General features: G+C 46.7%; 1 protein-coding gene across 2 annotated transcripts in view; it reads right to left on the reverse strand.

Annotated features, from left to right (window-relative positions):
* The window catches only part of CPNE3 (copine 3), an 83,878-nt gene extending 60,126 nt beyond the window's left edge, over nucleotides 1-23,752 (reverse strand). The window contains exon 1 of one of the 2 annotated variants that reach the window (XM_040431877.1): nucleotides 23,659-23,752. The gene's annotated coding sequence lies outside the window, so the exon portion shown is untranslated. Of the gene's footprint in view, nucleotides 1-23,507; nucleotides 23,617-23,658 lie in introns of those variants that run through there. The other variant, XM_040431878.1, reaches the window with a different exon arrangement.
* Nucleotides 23,753-26,823: the final 3,071 nt, after the last annotated feature.

Consider the following 26,823-nt stretch of genomic DNA (forward strand, 5'->3'; position numbering starts at 1 on the left):
GCCACCTGCCGAATGTCCCTTTTCTTATTTCTCTGTCCAATTCACTAAGGTGGTCGCACAAGCTCTTTTTTTATTCTTCCACTGCCACCAGCCATATCTTCTGTTAGAAGCTGAGACAATTACATACCTCCCAAGTGTCCCTCTTTTTGATCCAAGTCCCTCTGTCCCTCTTTGATCCTTAAAGGGGTATTCCCATCTTAGACAATGGGGGCATATCACTAGGATATGCCCCCATTGTCTGATAGATGCAGGTCCCAACCCTGGGACCCGCACCTACAAGGAGAACGGAGCGGAGAAAGATTAGAAGGGTGCACTGCGCATGCACAGCCACCCTCCGCCAAAAATAGCTGAGCTTCAATGGGAGAGACTGGGAGCTGCGCCTGGTGGTGGAAAGACCCCAGGAAACCCGGGGTCCTCCAGCCACAACTCTCCCCGGCTCCATTCTCCTTGTACCTATCCTAGCGATATGCCCCCATTGTCTAAGACGGGATAACCCCTTTAAATGTCCCTCTTTTTGACTTGAAGAATTAATGCATAAATGTGCATTAATAAATTTACTAAATTGCTCCTTACTAAAGCGACTGTACGGTTTCCACCTGTATATTACACCATCACTTCATTATTTGGTGCAATTTACACCTTAAAATATCTATAATCTGATAGTTATGTGCTAATATTTATATGGACATTGAAGCGCAAAAAAAAATAAAAATTTGCCGCAGGGCTCCAGTAATTGTGCTTTGGGATGAGTTAGAGGTGTGACCTAGTATGAAAAAAACTGCTGCGATGCGCGCCGCACATATTGTCCCTCTTTGAAATTTTCAAAAGTTGGGAGGTATGCAATTAGGGCGCCTTCACACATCGCAGATTTTGCTGAAGAATCCGTTCCATTCACCTGACCGAGGCCTGAAGAAATCCATGCGCTTGCTGCCCCCATTCAAAGGAATGGAACTGATTTTCAGTTGTGGAAATGTCTGCAACAAAATCTAAAGCGTGTGAAGGCCGCCTTACAGGCAGAGAGTTGCATCAGAAAGGACACATCCCCTGAACTGTGATAGGGAGAGATCTGCAGCACAGAGGCATACCCCCCGCACTGTGATAGGGAGAGATCTGCAGCACAAAGGCATACCCCCCGCACTGGGATAGGAAGAGATCTGCAGCACAGAGGCATACCCCCCGCACTGTGATAGGGAGAGATCTGCAGCACAAAGGCATACCCCCCGCACTGGGATAGGGAGAGATCTGCAGCACAGAGGCATACCCCCTGCACTGGGATAGGAAGAGATCTGCAGCACAGAGGCATACCCCCCGCACTGGGATAGGGAGAGATCTGCAGCACAGAGGCATACCCCCCGCACTGGGATAGGGAGAGATCTGCAGCACAGAGGCATACCCCCTGCACTGGGATAGGAAGAGATCTGCAGCACAAAGGCATACCCCCCGCACTGTGATAGGGAGAGATCTGCAGCACAGAGGCATACCCCCCGCACTGTGATAGGGAGAGATCTGCAGCACAGAGGCATACCCCCTGCACTGGGATAGGGAGAGATCTGCAGCACAGAGGCATACCCCCTGATCTGCCCGCTTGAATTAAATCCAACAGAGCAATTGGAGCCATGAGTGGCGAGATCTCTGGATCCATGTGAGGTACACGGCTGGTTCTAGCTTTGTAACAAAGAGACCGTCATCTACTATATGATGTCTATTTTTTTATATTAATCATAGGATAACCTCTTTGCAAATTAGACCACCAACATATGTGGCACGTGCCATCTCTACCGAGTACCTGTAGGCCTCTATTGACGGCTACATGGCGATATAATCATTCAGTAGGACAACCATGAAATAATAATTCTTTCATAGCAGCAGGTTACAGATTTATACGGTCATAAAAGATGAAGCTGAAACATGATATCTGTACTAAATAAACACAGCTGACTAAACATAGGCTTGTGCCAGCTAGGAGTAGAACTTGAGGCATGAAATCTTGATGGTCATCAATAGGGGGGGGGGGGGGGGGTACCCAGAGTCAGACCCCAACCAATCAGCTGTTGAAAGGGGCCACAGCGCTCAGGAGGTGAGCCTTGTGGGCTCTTCCTCAGCCTGTGACATCACGTCCACCAGTCATATGGCCTTTGTGCAGCTCAGCTCCATTCAAGCGAATGTCATTGAGGTGTAATACCAAGCACAGCTGATCGCTGAGGGTGTTGGGAGTTGGATCTTCACTGGACAGACAGACACTGAAGATCTGTGCTGAGCAGAGGCGGATTGGCCATGGACCCTACAGGGAGCGCCAGCCAAGCTCTCCTCATGGCCGCCAGCAAGGTTCTTAATAAACCAATTCTCTCTTATGCACCTGGCCAGCAGCCACAGGTGCCCTCCTGAATTCAAGTGTATCAACATCCTTAGGACTGTGATACAGTTCAATACTGTGGCACAGGTGGCAGTATTTTTTGCTTCACTGTGGTATTTGGTTCATTTGGGGTGGTATTTTGCGCTGCACTATGGTATTGCTGGCCCTGCCTACTTCTGTTGTCCCTACCTACATATGTTGCCCCATCTTCTGTCAATTTGGACCCGCCTGCAACATGGGGCTAGAAAATTCTAACTGCCATCAAACCAGCCGACAGATTCCCCTACTATAAATATAATCCAAATCTCCACCCCCAACCCCACCTTAGTAGACGCATCGCAACCCATCTCACATCCCTCCCCCCCACTCTTCTTGATCTGCCACATCACTGCACAGATCTCTTACCTAAGACCACCCCTCCCCCTCCGATATTTAAAGTAGAAAAACGAACATAAAAAACCTGTTTAAGTATTATTCCGGTCCAGCCAGTCTATAGAGTCCGAGGTTTCAAAAATATGGGTTTCACCATTGAATATTATGCTCAGTTTAGCTGGATAAACAAATTAATATCTAATGACCTTTTCCTGTAAATGTTTTTTTTGGCGCCATAAAACTGCGTCTCCTTTCCTGGATCTCTTTAGAGAAATCCAGAAAGAAAAGCAATTTACTTCCATTATACACAATAGTAGGACACTCTCTTGCCCTTCTCAAAACCGTATCCCTATATCGAGATGTCAATATCTTCACCAAAAGCATCTGTGGCTGTCTCCCAGGGATAGATTTACCCCCTGGCACCCGGTGTGCCCTTTCCACCAGAAACAGAGGGGAGAAATGCTCCTTCCTAAACTTTTCCTGAATATGGGTCTGTATCATGTCGGCAGGATTTATTTCTTCAGAGCCTTCGGGTAGACCTAAAATTCTCAGATGACATCTCCTAGACCTGTCCTCCAGATCCACCACCTTCTTTTTAAGAGTATTAACCTCCATTCTTAAAGTGGAAATTTCAGATTTGGATAGTTTCGCTTCGTTCTCCAAAGCCCCCACAGTTTTTTCTATAGTTATAACTCTGTCCCAGATCTTTGTAACATTATCCCTTAGCAGGACCACATCTGTCTGGATTACCCCGAGCTGCGTTGAGATGTTCTGTATTAAATCTCCATATTTTTTTACTGCGGCCAGCATTTCTTTTAATGGGGCAGACTCCACAGTAGATGAATCATTTAACTCTCCCTCCTCACCTCTTCATTCTGAAGATCCTCCTCCATTACTTCACCCACTCTTGTAATTACATTTGGGGACTTTAAAAACTGGTCTATTTTTGTTGCTTCTAATGTTTTCGGGCCCCATTTTTTTTAGACGCATGTTCCACTGAATGTCTACTTTGTTTAGGGGCCATTTCCTTCCCCCCTTTACCTTCCCCTCTTTTTTTTTTCTTTTTAAATAACCCTTTCCCTCTTCTCTTTTTTTTTCCCTTCCCCTTTCCTCTCTCTCCCCTCCTCCTCTCCCTTCTTTTCCTCCGGTTCAATTATATTTCAATACTCCAAAATGAAGTTGAGGAGCAAGGGAGGAGAAAGAAAAAACAAAAACAAAAAAAAGGACAAGCCACATAAAAAAAAAAAAGCAAAAAAATTGCCTCAATATAAACCATTCCAATAGTTTCCAATAATTTCCAAGCAGGTCAAGAAGATTCAGCAACAGTTCATCCAAGTCAGTCCCAATGCTTATTTGATATCAGAATCAAGAGTATCACAAACAGCACAGGCTGTGGGCACTTATTCACATATATATGTCTGATAAACGGCCGAGGGGTCAGGGAGACACATTCAAAACTAATAAGAAGGGTAACTTATTCATAGAGGTGGAAGATGAATTTTTCATAAAGCCAGGAGCAGACATTGAGGGAGATGAAAACAAATAAAAGCGACAAACTCAAACAGCCAAACCTTTCGATGCTAATCAGGAGTGAAGTGGAGGAAGGAGATAGCTTATTCATGAAACCGGGAGGCAGGAGGAAGCGTTGAGTCAGAAGGAGGTAGATATAGATGAATGAATCAGACCGCCAGCCTTCCAATCCTGTCTATGGTAAGTGGAGGGGACAAAGAGACCCAAGTGGGAGCCCGCAGCCTCCTAGGTCCAGGGAGCGCCAACTTAACAGACAGCACGGCGGCAACACCATCATCCAGAGTGGCTCCGTTCCATGCGGACGCCGCAATTCACCATAGCGAGGTAGAAGGATTGGGAGGAAGTGCGACGTACCTCCTCCCTACGTCATCACGTCACCAGTAATTATTTTTTTAAAGATCTTTATATTGATATGCAAATTTGCTAAGAAAAAAAAAAGGCCAGGGGGCAGTACCCATCGGCAAGAGCCCAGCTGCTCCAATTTCAACTGCACCACACTCCTCCCCTCTCGATGATTGCTTGATTGCTTAAGACGCTCATCACTGCTCTGTTGACGAAACAGAGCAGTTATATACTTCAGTTATATACTTCAGCGCGAGATTTCAAGGCCTGGCCGGTGGAGACGGCTCCCTTTAAGGCCTGTTCATACAATGCACATTTGGTAACTTTTTTTTTTTTTTGTGAAAATCCTGACCCATTCATTTCAATAGGTCTGGGCGCACGAGCATTATTTTTCACTGATCATCTTTGCGTTAAGAAAAAATAAAAATTGCGGCATATTCTATATTGTCCGTTTTTCATGTACCCAGTGTCCCATAGAAATAAATGGGTCTGCATGAAAAACAGAAGGTCTCCAGATGCAGTGTGTTTCTCACTGATGGTTGCTGAGAGATGTTGAGTTTTATTCTTCATTTTTTCTTCGTGAAAAAAATGGATGCTATCTGGACAGAAAAATGAAAACACTGCAATCACAGTGACTGAGCTTGCATGCAAAGCCATCAGTTTTTCACTGAACAGACCCTTACGCAATCCGTATCATTCATGTGAAAGAGGCCAACTGCGCTTTGTAAACACGGCCTAATTATAGACAAAGGATGTGTTTATACTATGGCATTAGAACCAGACTGGTGAGAAGAGTGGTGGCTACATCTGCCCAGAGGCATCCACGGCTCGGACCCTGCTATTGTTCTCTCACACACGTAAGAATAGCGGGAATGCATGGCTGTAGTATGCAGTAAATTATTTCTTAATTTTCTTAAAAGGTCAATCAAAACAAAAATTTCTTCAAAGTAACTTCTGTGCTCCTCTGTACAGAGGGTTGGTCAATACTGATCCGTCATATGGTCGTGTGCATGAGGGCCAGGGTATAGCTGTAGGAAGAGCAGAGGTGGCACCAAAGTCCCCTCTGCCTCCTAAAAATACATCAATATCATAAAGGACACCTGGATTTCTGCATAACTAGGCAGATTTTCTATTAATAAGATTATGAATCTGAATTACAACTGTAACAGCGGTAAACTTTGCACGCAGCTGATGTGGAAAGTCTGCAACCATCCAATTTATCTGCAAAACATCCACGCACATGCTGCAGAAACCAATTAGATGTATGCAAAATGTTTGCAATGAATCTATTTGGTGTGAATGTACCTTTAAAGTTGAACTACTTTTCGGTCTGCGGGTTTAATTTCTTCATTCATTGTCAGATATTCAGTTTACTAGCTTCATACTTTTCTCATGTGGGGTAGGCTGCCCCTTGTCCCTCCGAGTAATACATGCAGGATCTGTGTGTCCAGGATGCTGCTGTCTTCCCCCTGCAAACTACTCTGTGTATGCTTTATCTACAGCCTCTGTGAGCTGCCTTCCTTGGATCCTCTTCCCTTTTCCACAATGCTGAAATGTACAACCTCCTCCCCCTCCCTGCTGCCATTTCTAATGGTTCATGCAGACGACCGTAATTTCGGTCTGCATCTTATCCGCAATTTTTGTGGATCGAATGAGGACCCATTCATTTCAATGGGGTGAAGCAGAAGATGCTGTCCACATCTGCAAGTTCATTCCACGGCCGTCAAAAAAAAAAAAATAGAACATATCCTATTCTTGTCCTTTTTGCAGGCACAGATAGGACTTTTCTACAGAAGTGAAAAAAAAAAGAGAAAGTGGCAGACACACATGAGCCCTAACACAGAGAAGGGAAGAGGGGAGCAGAGAAAGTCATTAAAACAGGAGGCGTACTCTGACAAACTATGTCTGAGTCAGCAGCACCACCAACTAGGTGAAGGACTTAGACACATTGATTCTCTGTCACCTAGAGAATCAATATTAAATCAAAAGTATCCCCTTACAGCACTTCATACCTTCTTTCCATATGTTTATCTTTTTCCTTGGAGTTTGTGTATATATATAATTGCAAGCAGAGCCCTTGTAGCACACGGTGGATTGGTTGCTGGAGTAGGGTTCCCACCCCTTTCAATAGTAGATACATGGCGCCTTTCTTCCTGTCTGCGGTACAACCGCATGTTTATCCTCACACTGCGTCCTACCTTGTTATCGTCGGTACCTCAAGCGGCACTAGTCTGATGAAGGCACGGATGTGCCGAAACGTCACTGACCTTGCCGTAGCAATCACCATTGTGTACCTAATAAAACGAAAATTGCACTTTACACAATTTCGGCTGGAGTCTTTGTATCTACTATATATATATATATATATATATATATATATATATATACACACTGCTCAAAAAAATAAAGGGAACACAAAAATAACACATCCTAGATCTGAATTAATTAAATATTCTTCTGAAATACTTTGTTCTTTACAAAGTTAAATATGCTGACAACAAAATCACACAAAAATGAAAAAAATCTAAATCAAATTTTTCAACCCATGGAGGTCTGGATTTGGAGTCACCCTCAAAATTAAAGTGGAAAAACACACTACAGGCTGATCCAACTTTGATGTAATGTCCTTAAAACAAGTCAAAATGAGGCTCAGTAGTGTGTGTGGCCTCCACGTGCCTGTATGACCTCCCTACAACGCCTGTGCATGCTCCTGATGAGGTGGCGGACGGTCTCCTGAGGGATCTCTTCCCAGACCTGGACTAAAGCATCTGCCAACTCCTGGACAGTCTGTGGTGCAACGTGACGTTGGTGGATAGAGCGAGACATGATGTCCCAGATGTGCTCAATTGGATTCAGGTCTGGGGAACGGGCGGGCCAGTCCATAGCATCAATGCCTTCGTCTTGCAGGAACTGCTGACACACTCCAGCCACATGAGGTCTAGCTTTGTCTTGCATTAGGAGGAACCCAGGGCCAACCGCACCAGCATATGGTCTCACAAGGGTTCTGAGGATCTCATCTCGGTACCTAATGGCAGTCAGGCTACCTCTGGCGAGCACATGGAGAGCTGTGCGGCCCTCCAAAGAAATGCCACCCCACACCATTACTGACCCAATGCCAAACCGGTCATGCTGGAGGATGTTGCAGGCAGCAGAACGTTCTCCACGGCGTCTCAAGACTCTGTCACGTCTGTCACGTCTGTCACATGTGCTCAGTGTGAACCTGCTTTCATCTGTGAAGAGCACAGGGCGCCAGTGGCGAATTTGCCAATATTGGTGTTCTCTGGAAAATGCCAAACGTCCTGCACGGTGTTGGGCTGTAAGCACAACCCCCACCTGTGGACGTCGGGCCCTCATATCACCCTCATGGAGTCTGTTTCTGACCGTTTGAGCAGACACATGCACATTTGTGGCCTGCTGGAGGTCATTTTGCAGGGCTCTGGCAGTGCTCCTCCTGTTCCTCCTTGCACAAAGGCGGAGGTAGCGGTCCTGCTGCTGGGTTGTTGCCCTCCTATGGCCTCCTCCACGTCTCCTGATGTACTGGCCTGTCTCCTGGTAGCGCCTCCATGCTCTGGACACTACGCTGACAGACACAGCAAACCTTCTTGCCACAGCTCGCATTGATGTGCCATCCTGGATAAGCTGCACTACCTGAGCCACTTGTGTGGGTTGTAGACTCAGTCTCATGCTACCACTAGAATGAAAGCACTGCCAGCATTCAAAAGTGACCAAAACATCAGCCAGGAAGCATAGGAACTGAGAAGTGATCTGTGGTGACCACCTGCAGAACCACTCCTTTATTGGGGGTGTCTTGCTAATTGCCTATAATTTCCACCTGTTGTCTATCCCATTTGCACAACAGCATGTGAAATTGATTGTCACTCAGTGTTGCTTCCTAAGTGGACAGTTTGATTTCACAGAAGTGTGATTGACTTGGAGTTACATTGTGTTGTTTAAGTGTTCCCTTTATATTTTTGAGCAGTGTATATTTCTGTCTGTCTGTCTGTTCTTTATGCGTGACCAAACGACTGAACCGATCTTGACCAAATTTGGCACACAGGTACATCAGGTGTCCGGGAAGGTTTTAGACCGTGTTTCAGCTCTCTACGACGTACCGTTCCTGAGATATTCCCAAAAAATGACCTGCATTAGCCATTACAAGCCTGCAAATCTTTCTCTTCAAATCCCAACTGCTAGTGTTGATCAAGCACCAAAGTGCTCGGGTGCTCTGGCCGAACACATCGGGATGCTGGGGTGCTCTAAAAGTCAATGGGAGAACCCGAGCATTAAATCAGGCACACCCTGCTCTGAAGAGGGGAGAGTGCCTGGTTTATAGGAAAAAGGTCAGAAATTGATGGAAACACCACCGAAATGGTTCAGGAACAGCATGGGGAGAATGTCTGGATGCATTTTGAACTCCCAGGTTGCTGCTGGGAACGATGTTGTCCGAGTAGTACGCCACTTTTACAGACTGACAATAATACGCACAAAATCGAAGATAAAATTGATTTTAGAGGAAAAAAATTGTTAGGAAATATTCTTTCCTGTATATTTACTTGTATATAAAGTACAAGTGCTTCCAAAAATTACAAGGAAGTGGCACTCCTATACAACCTGTATATCACATAAAGGAGGGCCTCATTTTACATTGTGGTACAATTGTTCAGGTAGTGGGACTCCTACACTCATAAAGCCTATGCACCAAGTGAAAGGGCTGCCAAAAATTACAAGGAACTGGTACTCCAATACCCTCTTGGTTACACAGCCTTGAAAAATTATGATTGATGACCTGCTGGTGACCCTCAAAAACATTTGGAGCAAGGGCCTGCTGATCTGACCATCTAAAACATTATGGGCGAGGGCCTGCTGCCGCTTTGGTGACTCTAGATAACCTGGGGACGATCGCACGTCCCAGTGACGGCGACGATCCATTTGGATGTCTGCCCTATCAACTTTCGATGTTCTTTTCAGCGCCAACCATGGTGACCACGGGTAATGGGGAATCAGGGTTCGATTCCGGAGAGGGAGCCTGAGAAACGGCTACGGCTACCACATCCAAGCAATGCAGCAAGCGCGCAAATTACCTATTAGGTATAATTAGGTAAGGGCCTGCAGGTGAGCTGACCCTGTAAAATATTTTAAGTGCAGGCTGACTCTGTAAAAAATTATATGCGAGGGCCTGCTGGTGAGCTGACCCTGTAAAAGATTTTATGTGCGGGCCTGCTGGTGGGCTGACCCTGTAAAAGATTTTAGGTGAGGGCCTGCTGGAGAACTGACACTATAAAAAAATATTATATTTGAGGGCCTTCAGGTGAGTTGACCCTGTAAAAGATTGTAGGTGAGGGTCTGCTGGTGAGCCTACCCTGTAAAAGATTTTAGGTGAAGGCCTGCTGGTGAGCTAACCCTCTAAAAAAAAAATTATAAGCTATGGCCTGCAGCTAAGCTGATCCTCTAAAAAAAATTATATGCGAAGGGCATATATGCAAGGGCATTATATGCGACGAATAAGCATGTTGATATAATGGAAGAGGAGAAGGAGGATGAGAAAAGGAAGATTCAACCATATAATTATAAACACATTTAAAGTGCCTTTATGTTCAGCCGCTTTCCTCTGGTGGAGTAGAGAAAAGTCAGGGGCAATACAGGCCTTGTTCATTTTTATAAGTCAACCTGTCAGCATTTTCAGTTGACAGGCGGATATGCTTATCTGTTATAATGCCACCAGCATCACTAAATACCCGCTCAGACAAAACGCTGGTGGCAGGGCAGGCCAGCACCTCCAAGGCGTAGAGCGCCAGTTCGTGCCACGTGTCCAGCCTGGACACTCAGCAGTTGTAAGGCACTGAGGGATCATTAAGGATGCTGACACAGTCTGCTATGTACTCCTTCACCAACTTCCAAAAATTTTCCCTCCTTGTGACACTAGGCTGCGCATCAGGGTGAGGGTGCTGGCGGGGTGTCATGAAACTGTCCTAGGCTTTGGAAAGTGTTGCCCTGCCTCTGTTGGAACTGCTGTGTGTTCCCCTTGCCTCTCCTCCTCGGTTGGCCAAGGAACTACGGACTCTGCCTCCAGCGTTGTCAGATGGAAATTTTTGGAGCAATTTTTCAACAAGGATCTTCTGGTATTGCACAGTTTTGCTCGTCCTCTCCATCAGAGGAATGAGAGATGAGAAGGTTTTTTTGTAGCGGGGGTCGAGAAGGGTGAACAACCAGTAATCTGTGTTGTCTAAAATGCGTATAACGCGTGGGTTGTGGGAAAGGCAGCCTAACATGAAGTCAGCCATGTGTGCCAGAGTACCAACAGGCAAGACCTCGCTGTTGTCATGAGGATGACTCTAAATCTCCTCATCCTCTTACACCCACCCCCGCAGAACAGGTGGAATTAAACTTCCATGGGTACTACCCTCTGTAGCGGAGGCAACCGTCTCCTGCTCCTCCTCTTCATCGTCAATTCGCTCTGAGAAGACGAACTGAGGGTGGTCTGGCTATCCCTGTGTAATGTCTTCCCCCATTTCCACCTCCTCCACAGGCAAAGCGTCGTCCTTAATTGTGAGCAGGGAGCGTTTGAGTAGACACAGACGTGGGATGGTGACACTGATAATAGCGTTATCGCTGCTCACCATCTGTGTTGATTCCTCAAAGTTTCTTAAAACCTTAGAGGTCAGATATCCATGCCCACTTCTCGCTTGTGAATAGCGGAAGCTGACTGGAAAGGCGACGACCATGTTGCAGCTGGTATTCCACTACTGCCCTCTGCTGCTCACAAAGCCTGGCCAACATGTGGAACGTAGAGTTCCAGAGCATGCTCATGTCGCACAACAGACGGTGAGCTGGCAATTTCAAGCGCTGCTGCAGCGTTTACAGACCAGCTGAAGCGGTCGATGACTTTAGGAAATGTGCACACACGCGGCGCACCTTCACCAGTAGCTCAGGCAAATTGGAGTAGGTTTTGAGACGTGGGCTAGACATGGGATGTATGTGAGCTTCCCGAGCTCCAAAGCCGCCACCAAGTTACGGCCATTATCAGACACAACCATGCCTGGTTCTAGGTTGAGTGGCGAGAGCCACACAACAGTCTGGTCTCTTATTCCCTGCCACAGCTCTGCGGCGGTGAGCTGTTTGTCCTCTAAGCATATCAGCTTCAGCACGACATGTTGCCTCTTCCCCACTGCAGTGCTACACTGCTTCCAGCTACCGAATGATGACTGACTGGTGCTGCACGTGGATAATTCGGAGGTGGAAGTGGAGGAGGAGGAGAAGTGGGGGTTGGAGACACTAACGTAGGTGGTGGCGGAAATTCAAATAGAATTAGGGCCCGCAATCCTTGGCGTCGGTAGCACCTGTGCCATCCCAGGGTACGACTCGCTCCTGGCTTCCACAACATTCACCCAGTGTGCCGTCAGGCAAATATAGTGTCCCTGGCCGAATGCACTTGTCCATGTGTCTGTGGTTAAGTGGACCTTCCCAGTAACTGCGTTGGTCATGGCACGTGTGATGTTACGGGACAGTAATTTCCGTTCCCCACAGTCATCTTTTTGTGATTGTGGATGCTCAAGAATCTGGGAATCAGGGCACAAGATCTGTCCCTCTTCAAGCGTGCTTGGCGAAAAAGCCAAATCAAGGAATGGCGCTGAAAAGAGCTCCTCGGAATATCCGAGTGTGGGATCACTTGCTTGCCCAGACTCTCCACGGTGGGAGGAAGGAGGATCAGTGTGAGGATTAGGTTGAGCAGACTCTTGGCTACTGAGACTGGACTTGGTGGAAGACAGGGTGGTGCTTAACCGACTGGAAGCATTATCTGCTGCAATCCAACCGACCACCTGGTCGCACTGGTGTGACTTCAAGAGTGGTGTCCTGCGTGGCCCTGCAAACTGGGAAATGAAGCTAGGTATTGTGGATGATTGTTTTTCTTGTGCTCTGGCAGCAGGCACAGTTTCACCGCACCCAGGGCCACGGCCTCTGTGTGCACCATCAGCATCACGGCCACTGCCACGTCCCTTACTGCTCGCCTTCTTCATATTAAATGTTATATATGATTGAAAGTCTGTCACACGTACAGTAGCGTAGGATTTGGAAGTGTATGCGCAAACAAATTTAAAAAGGTATCTGGGATGTGGAAACGTCATACAGGAGATATCCCGCAGGAAATGTCAATGCTGTCACCAGCGGCTAATAAAAAATCACAGGGAATGTCACAGGTATTTGGGATGAGGAAACGTTATAAGTCTGCAGCATCTACACAAAAAAGTACACATGTCACAGATAAATTTTTGAAGCGCACACGTTACACTGCAGATGTGGCCCTGGTAATGTCACAGTCAGAAGTGGACACCGTCTATTGACAAAGTGCACTGTATGTCACAGATATTTTTGGGATGCGCACACATTACACGCAGATGTGGCACTGGTTATGTCACTGTCAGAAGTGGACACCGTCTATTGACAAAGTGCACTGTAGGTCACAGATTTTTTTGGGGTGTGCACACTTTACACTGGAGATGTGGCGTAGCTGTCTGCAGAGGTCTAACAACTGTACGCTATTTAGCGCAGGATGCACAAAAAATAGATATTACTTACACACACACACACACACACAATAGTCCTTGGAAGGACTTTTGGGTCTGTAAAGTTTTAGCTATTTAGCGCAGTTTGCGCTACAAATATAAGTTGCTGCTGCCACACACAATAGTCCTTAAAAGGACTTTTGGGTCTCTGAAAAAAGTTTTGGTGGTAAAAATATTCTTAAATCACTCGCTACACTGTCCCTTCCTCAGCACAGCTCTCCCTGACTAAGAATGAGCCGAACATGCGTCATCAGGGGCTATATAGCACCCCATGACATGTTCCGGCCAGCCAATCACTGTAATGCCAGCAGCCAACATGGCTACGGCATTACAGTGAGGGCAGTACTTACCTGCATGTTTTTTTGTCTGCGTAGCAGCCAAGAAAAGTGCGGGCGGAGACTCGAGCATTGCCATCGAGATGGTGTTCGGCCGAGCATGCTCAATCATCACTACCAACTGCCATACACACGGTCACATGTCCCTTATCAGCCAATAGAAGCTCGTAGGTTCTTAGTCTACACATACACACAGTTTTACTCCAGGTTGCCATAATAAAACAGCCATTTTTCTTCACTGCTGGAGGTCAGCTTTAGGCTAGGGCTACACGACGACATGTGTTGCTTGATAATATGTCGCACGACATATAGGGCACAACTACACTGCGACATTGATGTCGCACGGCAATTTTTATAATGATAGTCTATGGTGTTGCACTGCGGCATGCAACATGCTGCGACTGTGAGGCTACAATCACAGAAAAATCCATCTTAGATGGATTTTTAGCGAGTGTCGTGTCGCAGTCGCAGCATGTCGCAGTGCAACACCATAGCCTATCATTATAAAAAATTGGTGCGTCGTGTAACCTTAGCCTTAAAGGGGCGGCCACTGTGGAGGTCACTGTGAGGGGGCAGGAGCCACTTTTAAAGGGGCAGCTGCTGTGGAGGTCACTGCCAAGGGGCAGGGGCCTCTATTAAAGGGACAGCTGCTGTGGAGGTCACTGTTAAGTCAGCAGGGTACTGTTAGGTCACTGTTAAGGGAACGGGGTACTGTGGCAGTCACTGTTAAAGAGACTGTCGCTGTGGAGGTCTCTGTTAGGGGGCATGGAACAGTGAAGGACACAGATAAGGGGACGGTACCCTATGGAGGTCAGTGTTAAGGTGCTATATAGATCACTGTTAAGGGGGCAGGCCCCTGAGGAGGTCAATGCCAAGAGAGTGGGGTGCTGTAAAGGTCAAAGTTAAGGGGATGGGCTGCTGTTGAGTTCCCATTTTAAGGAGGCGGGGCACTGTGGTGGGGTCAGTGTTAAGGGGAAAGGGACTGTGGAGTTCACTAAGGGGTGGGGTATACCCGTGGGAAGCCGGGTCCTTCTGCTAGTATCATATCTCTTATATGTATAAAAATTAGTTTCTGTCTGTTCTTTATGCACGATCAAATGACTGGACCGATCTTCACCAAATTTGGCACACAGGTACATCAGGTGTCCGGGAAGGTTTTAGACCGGGTCTCAGCTCTCTAGAACGTACCGTCCTGCATTAGCCAATACAAACCCCCAACTGCCATGCACACGGTCACATATCCCTTATCAGCCAATAGAAGCTCGCATGCTCTTAGTCTCCACATACACACAGTTTTACTCCAGGTTTCCATAACAACCCAGCCATTTTTCTCCACTGCTGTAGGTCAGCTTTAGGCTAAGGCTACACAACGACATGCACAGCTCAGCAGACAGTATCACACAGGATAGGATAAGATACACAGCTCAGCAGGCAGTATCACACAGGATAGGATTAGATACACAGCTCAGCAGACAGTATCACACAGGATAGGATTAGAGACACAGCTCAGCAGACAGTATCACACAGGATAGGATTAGATACACAGCTCAGCAGACAGTATCACACAGGATAGGATTAGATACACAGCTCAGCAGACAGTATCACACAGGATAGGATTAGATACACAGCTCAGCAGACAATATCACACAGGATAGTATTAGATACACAGCTCAGCAGGCAGTATCACACAGGATAGGATTAGATACACAGCTCAGCAGACAGTGGGGCCGGGTGCTGTAGAGGTCACTGTTATGGGGGATACTGTCGATATGTTTTAACCACACACACAAACATTAAATGAAATAGATGAAATATACCCGTGCGAAGCAGAGTCCTTCTGCTTGTCTCTTCATAAAATACACTATCAGCCATATGCTAATGAGGCATTAAGGTGCCCTGAGGGGCATTATTCTCTTTCAAAGGTGCCCAGAAACTGGCTGCACTCTTCCAGTTCAACTGAGGGCATCAGCTTCAACTGTTTCACTGGGCATGCGCCGTAAACGTCACTGGATTTGGCGCATGCCCAGCAAAACAGTTGAAGCTGATTCCCTGAGTTGAACTGGAAGAGCGCAGCCAGTATTCGGCACTGCTCCTGTTGGCTATGCTGAAGGGAAAGGATGGGCGTTGTTATCGGCTGCTAGTGACGTAGCGAGGGGGCTTTGACGACGCTGCTGGGGGCGTAGTGTTTGAGGGGAGGAGAGGCGTGCTTGGGCCATGTAGGGGGGAGGGCCCTGGCACTCGATGGGGGCGTTCCTGGGCACCTTTGAATGAAAATATCGCCCCTCAGGACACCTTAATGCCTCATTAGCATGTGGATTTTATGAAGATATAATACCAGCTCCAAAGAAAAAGAAAAACATATGGAAAGAAGGTATGAAGTGCTATAAGGACTCTAGGTGACAGATTTAAGGAAGACTATACAGAAAATTGACTTAATTTAAGGAAAAAATGAAGTTAAATAAATCAGCACAAAAATAACCATAGCAATTAAAGGTGACTTATTTTATTTTAGGAGCAGATTGTCTAGGTACTGAGCAGCAATGACACTCGCAGAACACCCAGAACCTGAGAGGTGAGGACGGCTGCGAGTTCCTGCTGCAGGTTTCTATCTGAGTACCAGTGTGAATGCCAAGATGCCACAGGGGCGGACCCTCGCAGGACTCACGCCCCCGCAATTGTTCTATTGTACTGTCCTTATTGCTAGAATTGTTCCTCACACAAGACATCTACTCCATTCATTTTACAACTGATTGTCACGCTGCACGGGCAGGACAATTCCTCTTTATAGCAGTGTTATAGAGGAAAACACAAGGTCTTTTTCATCACGACTGGACATAATATCATGTACTAGGAGCCAGAAAAACCATTCCTGGTGCCAGCTCAAGTCTTAGGCTACCCGCACACATTGCAGATTTTGGTGCGGAAAAAACCACAGCATAAGGCCTCCTGCACACGAACGGATCCACAATACACGGGCGCCGTTCCGTGGGCATTCCGCATCACGGATGCGGACCCATTTACTTCAATGGGTCCGCAAATCCGGAGATGCGGAATGGTGCGGAACAGAAGCACGTAATGGAACCCTACGGAAGCACTACGGAGTGCTACCGTGGGGTTTCGTCCCGTACTTCCGTTCCGCAAAAAAGATAGAACATGTCCTATCTTTTTGCGGAACGGCCGAATCGCCGACCCATTAAAGTGAATGGGTCCGCGATCCACTGCGGCTGCCCCACGGTCAGTGTTCGTGATTTTGCAGCCCGCATTTTGCAGCACGGGGCGCACATGTTTCTGTGCAGGAGGCCTAATGCAGTACAAGCAAAGTGAATGGGATTTGTCTACTCTCATGTAACCGTGCAGATTTAGAAATTCGCAGCATGTCAATTGTTCGTGCATTTTTGGTTTATTTTTTGTGTGAAAATTTCACCCTTTGCAATGCAAGGGTGAGATCTAACGCATATGCGCATCAAATTCGCAACAAAAAACGGAAGTAGCACATGCAGATTTTGGTGAGGAACTTCTGTTTATCAACCTTCGCCCGTGTGCATGTACCCTTAGTGGGCCAACGTAATTACTTAAAGGTAAACGTGTTTCTTGAAATTCATTTCACATCCAATTCGCATGCATCAGCCATCAGATTCTATTCGGTCCGAAATAAATAAAAGAGCCCCAATTACAAAGAAGGGTCCTGTATGACTCTCGGGGGTCTCCTAGGACTGTAGCCAACCACTTTCAAGCTCTTTTACACCAAAACAGCATTATTAATGTCAAAGTGACATACTGTATATGGCTATGGCTAAACAGATGGTAGACGATTCAATAACTCACTGCAGTGCCAGGTTTTTTGTTTTGTTTTTTCATACAAAAATGGTCCAAAAATGATCCCTTTAAGGCGGCAGATGCCTTCTTCTGCTGACCTTTAATACGATGGCTGTCGTTTTTACTGAATTGTCTGAAATGAATTGTAAAAGTTTCAGACTTACTAGAATCCAAATTTTAGGGGAAATTTGTAACAAATATGATTAATTTAGAATTTATTCCCTCATCTCTACTTAAAGGGAACCTGTCAGTTATAATCTAACTAATTATATGCAATCATTAACTACTAAAAAGTACCTTAGATGTATTCACTTACTGGTGTGACAGATGGTTACCTCATAATATACACACAAAGATGCCGCATGCTAATGAGCTGATTTGAGTCCAGCGTGATGTCAGTGAGTCCAGCGTATATTTAATTCAGAGCTGTAGCCACTCCCCTGCCCATCTGCTGCTGATTCATATAGAAAATAACTGTCAATCAGCAGAAGGTAGGCAGGGAGAGTCAGGAGCTCATGAATATTCAGGACTCATCATTATGAGCTGGAGCTTTTCAATACAAGATGTTGGCAGATTGACTGGGTCAATTAAAGAAAGTGACCCAGCATTTTGCTAAGAGAATCAGTCACTTATTTATGTTGCCCTTAGTTAGGACACCATAAAACTGGTGACAGGTTCCCTTTAAGGGCTCATGCACATGACCGTATGTATTTTGCGGTCTGCAAAAACTACGGATGACGTCCGTGTGCATTCCGTATCTTGCGGAACGGAACAGCTGACCTCTAATAGAACAGTCCTATCCTTGTCCATTATGCAGACAATAATAGGACATGTTCTACCTACTTGCGGAACAGAGATACGAAAACGGAATGCACACAGTAACTTCTGTGTTTTTTGCGGACCCATTGAAATGAATGGTTCCGCATACGGTCCGCAAAAAAAAAAAAGTCACGGAAACAAAATACGTTTGTGTGCATGAGCCCTAATTTTCTATCTCCATTGGCTTTATCAACACATTACTTATCCCATGCGGCGATCCATGCAATAATTGCGTTGCGGTTTTCAGTAATTTTAAGTCCTATAACACTTCACAACAACCTACGTCTCGAACACCAGACGCAGAGTATAGGCTGCTGTAAAGAGAACCATCACTGGCCGCCTTTATAATTATATCACTCCCAAATCCAACAGGAGAACCGCTGTGAGACACAACTCCATTATAACGGACTTACCTTAGGCCCACGAGCTCTCGTATTACTCCAGGCTACAGATCACCCTGTAAGTGCCGTCAAGAACAACAGTCCTGATTCCTAGATCAGTCCCATTATATAGAAATCCGAAAGCCAGCAGTGACCTCAGCACCGTCATGATAGCACAAACACAAATCTCCTCATGGAAATAAATGAGTCATAGTCACTCCAAAAGTCCGGAGGTTTTGAGACACTCTCTAAATTCCCGAAGCGAGTCATAAATAAATCACAGAGGTGTCTTTTTCCGTGTCGTAAAATGACAGCATCATGAATGAACAGATTACTTATCAGTTATAATGTAGCTCACTATTTCTCAATTATACTACATAAGCGGAACTACTTAAAGGGGTTCTCCAAGATTTTGATATTCATGGCCTATCCTTGTTTTTCTGCTGAGTATTTCAACCTCAGGGCACCCTCTTGTCCAATTTGGTATCAGAGCTGAAAACGTCCCTGCAATAGAACCCGTGGACAAAACCTACCATCGCACCTCTCCAAACTCAATGCCAGATCAGGAGGGGGGAGTATCCCTGGCGGTACACTTTACGGACGCTTTTACAGTCTGGCCTTGTTCCCATTGAGTGAATCACGGATGTGTGCTCTCTGTGTTCTCCACGGACAGCACATGTACGCGCTGATTTTTAGTATGTCTATTCACACAATGGAAAAATCACAGAGCATGCCCTACTTTAATCCGTGATGCAGACCGCCCATTGAAGTCTATGGGTCCATGAAAAACCTCTGATAACATGGACGGCATCGCGATCCGCCAGTACCTTTTCACGGACCATTGGTAGGAGACGTTCTGGAAATCCATTTTCAGCGTGTTTGATCAGTGATTGTGAGCCAAAACCACAAGTGGAGCCTCCACAGAGATCATATACGAGGGAAAGATTTGCACTTGTGCTGTGTTTTTGACCCGCACCTGGTTTAGGGCTCATGCACACGACCGTGTGCCCCCCGAGGCCGTATTGCGGCCCGCATACGGCTGGTCCACAATACATGGGCACCGGCCGTGTGCCTTCCGCATCATGGACCCATTCACTTCAATGGGTCCGCAATCTGGGAGATGCGGAACGGAGGCACGGAACGGAAGCCCACGGAAGCACTACGGAGTGCTTCCGTGGCTTTTCTGTCCGTGCCTCTGCACCACAAAAAAGAAGTGCATGCACTACTTTTTGGCGGTGCGGACAGATCACAGACCCATTCAAGTTGAATGGGTCCAAATCTGTCTGAGGCCGCCGAACGGATGTTGCCGTGCATTGGGGACCGCAAATTGAGGTCCCCAATGCACGGCACGGCCAGCACACGGTCGTGTGCATGAGCCCTTAGGCTCACAACCACCGATGAAAATCACTGATCAAATACTGACCAAACACTGAGGCCTCATTCGCCGTGTCCATTTGATGTTCATGACAAAAATTGGTCTTTGTTTCATCTGTGAAGAATCCGTGTGTCCGTTTTTTTACCCTCGGTGTGTCATCTGTATTCCATGGACAATGTTCAGTTGAAAATTAATTTCCAGAGCATCTATCAGTGGTCATTGAGAAAAGGTCCAAACACAGATGCCGTCCGTATATTCAGTGGTTTTTCACACGGACCCGTAGACTTTAATGGGCGTGTTTGGTCTGCATCACGGACCAAAGTAAGGCCTGGTTCACAATTCAGTGATTTATTTGGTCAGTGATTTTCATCAGTGATTGTGAGCCGAAACCAGGTGTAAGTCAAAACCACAGAACAGGTGCAGATCTTTCCATTATACCTTATGTCTGTCGAGGCTCCAATCCTGGTTTTGGCTCACGGATGAAAATCACTGACGTGTGAACGAGGCCTAATGCATTTCTTTGTGATTTTTTTTCCCTGACCCACAATCAGTACAAAACTACTGATATATGAACAGACACATTAAAATCAATGGGCATGTGCGCTGCCAGCAGAAAATGAGCGAAAAACAGAAATGTGAATGAGGCCCTATTGCATCTAAGCCACCTAACATGTATGACCACCTTTAGTTGTCTGGTATAACTGGAAAGCCACGGTGACTTCCCACCGCTTCTTATCTGCGCTGATAAGGCCTCATTCACATGTCAGTGGATCAGGGACACGTGCTATCCGTGTTCTCCACGGCCAACACATGGATCTATTGACTTTAAAAGGGGCTTTCTTATATTGAGACCTATCCTCAGGATAGGTCATCCATCTCAAATTGGTGGGGTCCGACTCCCGGTACCCGCGCTGATCGGCAGTTTGAAGGCACAGCAGTGCTTGTAGAAGTGCTGCCATCTCTTCACTGTTTTCCTGCCCGCCATCACAACTGCAGCGGTGAGCAGCGTCTTACACCTCAGCCGTCCCATTCACTTCAATAGGACGGCTCCTTCATGTTCAAGTGAATACTACAGAGCCGTCCTATTGAAGTGAATGTTGCGGCTGAGATTTGATTACACTGCTCACCGCTGCAGTTGTAACGGCGAGGAGAAGGCAGGGCTCATACTGGGTGCCAGGTGTCGGACCCCCAACGATCTGATATGGATGACCTATCCTGAGGATGTCATCAATCTAAAAAAAGTGGACAACCCCTTTAATATGTTTATTCCCACATCAGTGGTATTACACCGATTGTGGGTTAGTGTAAAAACGATAGGGCCATGCAGGACTTTAGTCAGATTTGCAGACCAAAAACTCCCATTAAAGTCTATGGGTCGGGGAAAAGCGCTGACAGAACACAGATGGCATCCATGTTCTGTCAGTGATTTTCTATGACCATTGGTAGAAGATGCTCTGGAACTCTCCTCTTCAGCCTAGCAGTGCACATGGCAAACAGATAGCATACGGAAGGCAAAGAATAGACATACGGACCAAACATGGACCCTTCACTGATGAAACACTGACTGTCTTGTCACAGACACAGTCATGTGAATGCTGCGTAGCCTCGGCCTAGGGCCTCAATCTTGGCTGTGACACCCATTGCTCGGCCAACGTTCACTGTGCAGCCTCAATGTAAAGGTAGTGGCGTGCCTTAATACCCAAGAAAATGGTATTAGTCAATCTCTATAGTGCAGTGTCTACAGTCCTCAGGAGCACAACCATTATTAGGCCCCTTTCACACGAGCGATTTTTCCTCGCGGGTTCAATGCGTGACGTGAACGCATATAGCACCCGCACTGAATCCTGACCCATTCATTTCAATGGGTCTGTGTACATGAGCGTTGTTTTTCACGCATCAGTTCTGTGTTGCGTGAAAATCGCAGCATGCTCTATATTCTGCGTTTTTCACGCAGCCCTGGCCCCATACAAGCAAGTGCGGATGCAATGCTTTTTTAACTGATGGTTGCTAAGAGATGTTGTTTGCAAACATTCAGTTTTTTATCAAGCGAGTGAAAAACGCATCAAAACGCATTGCACCCGCGCAGAAAAAACTGAACAACTAAACGCAACCGCAGACAAAACTGATTGAACTTGCTTGCAAAATAGTGCGAGTTTCACTGAACGCACTCTGAACGCATCCGGCCCCAATCCGCAACGCCCGTGTGAAACCAGCCTTAGGCCTCTTTCACACGAGTGTGACGGATTAGGTCCGAGGGCGTTCAGGGTGCATACAGTGAAACTCGCACTATTTTGCAAGCAAGTTCAGTCAGTTTTGTCTGCGGTTGCGTTTAGGTGTTCAGTTTTTTCCGCGCGGGTGCAATGCGTTTTGATGCGTTTTTCACGCGCGTGATAAAAAACGGAATGTTTACAAACAACATCTCTTAGCAACCATCAGTTTTCACGCAGCCCCATTCACTTCTATGGGGCCAGGGCTGCGTGAAAAACGCAGAATATAGAACATGCTGCGATTTTCACGCAACGCAGAACTGATGCGTGAAAAACAACGCTCATATACACAGACCCATTGAAATAAATGGGTCAGGATTCAGTGCGGGTGCTATGTGTTCACGTCACGCATTGCACCCGCACGGAAAACTCGCTTGGGTGAAAGGGACCTAAGTCTCTCCTAGAGAATCCCTCTAAGGATCCATTTACACAACCACAGTGCCGCCATGCCCGTGCTGCAGACCAGACGCAGGCACTGGCATGTGAATTCTGCATCGCCATCTGGACCCATTGACTTCAATACAGCGAAAGATAGGACATTTCCAATCTTTTGCGGTGCGGAGGCATGGATCCAGAAGCCCACAGAAGGGCTTCCATGTCTGTGCCGCAAAACATAGGACTAGTGTTGAGCGAACTTGTGTTTTAAGTTCAGCGTCTAAAGTTCGGGTTATCGAAGAATCGTGTTATGCATTCTAAATTCCGTGATGGTCCGTGGTAGCGGAATCCATAACGCGATTCTTCATAACCCGAACCCGAACTTTAGACGCTGAAGTTAAAACACAAGTTCGCTCAACACTACATAGGACTTGTCTTACCTTGCAGATCACTGACTCATTGAAGTCATTGGATCAGCACCGCAACCTGGAGTTCACATGGCCGGTGCCAGTGTTTCGCACGACGGCGTTTTGTGGTCCACAATGAAGAGCACGGCGGCACTACGGTCGTGTGAATGGGCCCTAAAGCTGGGTTCACATTTCTGTTAACAGATGATCACAGCTGGATCCTATTATAGTCAAGAGGGATCTGGCAGAGGCCTAGCACACATGGCCGATAAACCTTGGCCCTTGTGTTGTGTAGAAAATCTAAACTTCACCATTTGCTTTTATGTAAATCCTAGAGGATAAGATGCGTCTACCATCAGCATGCGAATACGTACGTAACACGGACACGACGTTCAGCTGCTCACAAAAAACTTTTTCTTCTGTACAGACAGTGAGAAGAATGGGCCAAACCTTGTGTCAACAATTCTGTCACAAAGCCCCACAGTAAATACTGTATGCATGGAAGACAGATATACATACACACACCCACATACTGCGCACAGTGCCGTGTGAGGCATTACTATGGCAGTACTTAAATTAGCAGTGACCCAAAACGTTTCACTGGGCCCTTCCTTATTTAGCTCTGCTCCCACAGACACACGACTGCAGAGAGTAAATGTGGATCATCTACACCACCCAGCACCCAACACAACCCGTGTATATAGAGGCCAGAACCCAGGCACCCACCTCTGTACACCAGCCGGGCGATGTCAGCTCCTGTAGTCAGTGTGTTGTGTGCTGAGCTGAGAGAAATCTTCTCCTCCCTACTCCCTACTCCCTCCCTCACTACTCCCCTCCCAGCACCCTGACAGGATATCCTACATTCTGCTAAATCCACACAGCAGACTCATGATGGGGGCTGTGCAGCCTGCCTGACAAGACTGGTTCACACACGGGTTATATGTGTCTGGTTTATGTAAGGCCACTGTCACACTAGCGGGTTTTCTTTTCTGGCATAGAGTTACGTTCTAGGGGCTCAATACCGGAAAAGAACTGATCAGTTATATCACCATGCCTTCTGAATGGAGAGCAATCCGTTCAGGATGTCTTCAGTTCAGTCTTTTTTATCTCCGGCCCAAAAAACAGTTGCCTGAATGCGGGAGACGGCATTTTTTTTGTCCATAGGAATGTATTAGTGCCGGATCCGGCATTCAAAATACCGGAATGCCGGATCTGCGCAGACCGAAAAAAAATGTGAAAAAAATAAATGGACACCGGAAAGACGGATCCGGCATTTCAATACATTTGCAAGATGGATCAGGATCCTGATCAGTCTTACAAATGCCATCAGTTGGCACACGTTTTGACTGATCCGGCAGGCAGTTCCGGCGACGGAACTGCTTGCCGGATCACTCTGCCGCAAGTGCGAATGTACCCTAAAACATGTAGGAATTATGGATGTTATCACCCTGTGGTTATAAAGCACCACCATATTACACAGGGTTGAGGGACTAGAGGCGCCATGGAGAGTCAGGCAGATAATAATCCCGTCTAATAGATGGGTGGGGGGGTTGTCACGCCCTACGCTCCAGAATTCTGGTTTCAAAATGATGCAAAATAGGGCGTTGTGATTCTGTGGGCTTATTTGCACACTTTTCACTTTTAGGCCCCTTGCAGACGAGCGTGTCTGGATTAGGTCCGGATGCGTTGCAGATGCGTTCAGTGAAAACTGCGCTATTTCGCGAACAAGTAAATTCTGTTTTGTTTGCGACCGCGTTCAGTTTTTTCTGCGCTAGTGCAATGCGTTTGAATGCGTTTTGCACGCGCGTGATAAAAAAAAATTGAATGTTTACTATCAACATCTCTTAGCAACCGTCTGTGAAAATCGCATTGCATCCGCACTTGCTTGCGGATGCAATGTGTTTTTCACGCAGACCCATTCACATCAATGGGGCCACCGTTGCGTGAAAAATGCAGAATATAGAGCATGCTGGCATTTTCACGCAAACCAACGCTCATGTACACAGACCCATTGAAATGAATGGGTCCGGATTCGGTGCGGGTGCTTTGCAACACGCATTGCACACACGCGGAATACTCGCTTGTGTAAAAGGGGCCTTAGGCTGAGTTCACACGCCGAAATCAACGGCGGAAAAATCATTAGCAGGTCGTTTTTGGTGGAAGATTTGTAATTCGGGGGGAGGTTTCAGAGGATGCAATGCGATTTTCATGGATGGTTGCTAAGAGACATTCAGTATTTTATCACGCGCGTGCAAAACACATTAAAACGCATTGCACTCGCGCGGAAAAAACTGAACGTGATCGCAAACAAAACTGAATGTACTTGTTTGTGAAATCGCGCAGTTTTCACTGAACGCATCCAGACCTAATCCGCACACGCTCGTCTGCAAGGGGCCTTAGGGTGCATTTACATTACCATCTAGCTTTCCATTCTTCTGATCCTGTTGCATCAGTTAGGCTACATGCACACGACCTTTGTGTGTTTTGCGGTCCGCAAATCGCGGATCCGCAAAACACAGATGGCGTCCGTGTGTGTTCCGCAATTTGCGGAACTGCATAGACAGCCTTTAATATAACTGCCTATTCTTGTCCGCAAGAGCGGACAAGAATAGGACAGGTTATATTTTTTTTGCGGACCACAGAACGGAGCAACAGATGCGGACAGAACACAGAGTGCTGTCCTCATCTTTTGCGGCCCCATTGAAGTGAATAGGTCCGCATCCGAGCCGCCAAAACTGCGGCTCGGATGCGGACCAAAACAACAGCGGTGTGCATGAGGCCTTATGCATAGGATACGTTTTTTTTTTTTACAGGATCCAGTAAGAAATCGGATCCTGTTGCATAATTTTTCATCCGTTCAAGCCATTTCCGTCTGAGATTACGGATTGCTGATGTCTTGGCAGCCAAGGGGCTAAGACCTGCCTGCAGTGTGTGCGTCTGTCAGGCTGTGCCAGAGATAGGCATAAGTTATAGCTGAAATGTACACCAGCTCGCAGTGATTCACCATGGTAAAAGATCATGTGACGTACCATGTGATGACTGGAGTGACGTCATCAAAGGTCCTTGACCTATAATTAATGCTCACCACAGGTCCTATTCAGTAAAGGGGACAGAAGGAGATGCCGGCATCGCGATCAATGTTTTTTTTAACCTCTCCAGCGCTGTTTTACTATGCATTCTGTATTCAGAATGCTATTATTTTCCCTTATAACCATGTTATAAGGGAAAATAATAATGATCGGGTCTCCATCCCGATCATCTCCTAGCAACCGTGCGTGAAAATCGCACCGCATCCGCACTTGCTTGCGGATGCTTGCGATTTTCACGCAACCCCATTCATTTCTATGGGGCTTACGTTACGTGAAAAACGCACAAAGAGGAGCATGCTGCGATTTTCACACAACTCACAAGTGATGCGTGAAAATCACCGCTCATGTGAACAGCCCCATAGAAATGAATGGGTCAGGATTCTGTGCGGATGCTGTGCGTTCACCTCCCGCAAGGCATCCGCGCGGAAAACTCGCTCGTGTGAAAGGGGCCTTAAACTTCAAATGGGTAATATATTGTCTATTTAAAAGTAGTTCCTAAATCCTCCGAATCCGTCCTCTATTCTGCGTTTGCTACGTTCTTATTACGCCCAAACATTGAGGACGTCTTCCGTTGTCAGGCATAATCCGTAGACTGACTCACTGCGTGTGTGTCTACGGATTTCTTCCTGTTCGCAATGAAATGCGCGCTCCCGCACTGTCCGGAGAGCTCTCTCATTACCCAGCTTTCCCCTGAGCGGTGATGTCACAGCTAAAGAGCGCGGCAAGAGGCATAGTGGCGGGAGAGGCGCGCCTGGCGTCATCTTACTGCAGCATGTCTACATTCTACAGTGAAATCTGTGTT

This window comes from Bufo bufo, chromosome 5, assembly GCF_905171765.1.
Source record: "Bufo bufo chromosome 5, aBufBuf1.1, whole genome shotgun sequence".
In the NCBI taxonomy this organism is placed as follows: domain Eukaryota; kingdom Metazoa; phylum Chordata; class Amphibia; order Anura; family Bufonidae; genus Bufo; species Bufo bufo.